Source organism: Argiope bruennichi, chromosome 10 (assembly GCF_947563725.1).
Source record: "Argiope bruennichi chromosome 10, qqArgBrue1.1, whole genome shotgun sequence".
In the NCBI taxonomy this organism is placed as follows: domain Eukaryota; kingdom Metazoa; phylum Arthropoda; class Arachnida; order Araneae; family Araneidae; genus Argiope; species Argiope bruennichi.
The window spans coordinates 74550906-74552639 of record NC_079160.1 but is presented as its reverse complement, the minus strand read 5'-3'; positions in this window follow the sequence as shown (position 1 = coordinate 74552639).

The following is a 1734-nucleotide window of genomic DNA, read 5'->3' as shown; positions in this document are numbered from 1 at the left end:
GTCTCGAATAAAAGATTTAATGACGGGATTTTTAAAGAGTTATTCGACGTCAAGAGACATCTAATTTCTTGGCCATCTGAGTCCGAGTTCTCGCCATAGTGCACAGGTTTTGATCACGTGATTTATAGATCCTTCTTCGGTGCCACACTGACAAATCGAACTTTGGTCAAAGAAAAGACTTGGATGCACAGAAAATGCACCATAGCCAGGCTATATTTAGCTAATATAAAAATCATCCTCAATTCGGTTAACCGAAAAGTTAAATCAACTGCAATACGTAATACATTTAAAGTTATTTATCATGCAGTTTTAATTGAAACATGAAATAATATAATTTCTTTTGCAATTTTTTGTGAAAAACTCAAAATATATAGCTTGTACTTAGTTCCTTACTGCATAAGACACACCGCTGGATAAGCGAAACATAATTAACTAACATGGTTATTACGTGTTAATATATCTCAACACGATTATTGTTTGTCATAATATCGCAAATACCAATTATTTTACTGAAGAACGATACGACCAATTCTACAAAATATTAACTGAGACAACTTTCATTAAAACTATATAGGAAATTTTGAATAAATCTCAAATAATATGAAGACAATTCTATTCATATTATTTCAGACTTGTTCAAAATTATCTCACATAATTCTAACGAAATTAATCAAATACTTTAATAGATAATTTGATATAACTAAATTATATTTTAAATTGAAAAATATAACAAATTATTCTTTATAGATAAAAACTGAAAATAATTCATAAATTCACAGGTAAGGAAATAAATCATCGTCGTTTCCAATCCATTATCTGTTAATAAATTTTATAAATTTCATTAAAAATTCGATAGTTTATTTTATACAAAACATACACAGGAATTCACTCAGATGTTTACATATGTAAGATAAATATTGCCGGTAATTTATTTCAAAGCATTTCAACCAATACCTTATGAAACTATGCGATATGATTTTATCGCATGCTTTTTCCGGTTCTAACCACCTTATTTCCTCTCCTTCAGCTTCAAAAACCTATAGACCTGCGCTTATTTATTCAGGGAAATTGTTTCAGACTCTGCCATCTTCACGATGACGTCACTTCGATTTCATCACAGTAGCTTGTGTGTGGCGAGAGTAGGTCATGATTCATGTGGTCAGAGCAGCATGGCAGATGGAGGTTACAAGTTGCTGCTCTGTTAGGTTTCGTTAGAAAACGCATTTCGCCGACATGTTTATGAGAAATCACTTTTCCTAATTAGTACGCAAGGGAACAAGAAAGTTGACTGATGAGGAAATTCTATTCATTTGTGGCAGGAAAAGTTGACAGGCACCAGGTGAATAGGAACAATGCATTTTTTGGCTAAAAATGGAAAATGTTGATTTATTTCAAGTGCTAGGATTGTATATTCTATAGAAAAATAAAGAATAAGTCTGCGTTATTTTGTTATCAGAGCACTTTCACACTTTAAAATGCATGCGTGAGAACGAGAAACAAACAAACAAAATTTGTTTAGATTTGTTGGTTGGATGGGAAAAAAAATGAATTCGTATTTGCATTATGATAATTCTTGTATGCATTTCGAAAATAAAAAAGTATTTATTGATGTACAAGTAAATGAAAAGACAAGAAAGGAAAGGATCGTTCCTCGTGTTTTGACTTGTAAAAAATGCTTTTATGATTCTAATTTCTTAAAATAGAATGTTTGAAATGATCGAAGCGTGTGTTACT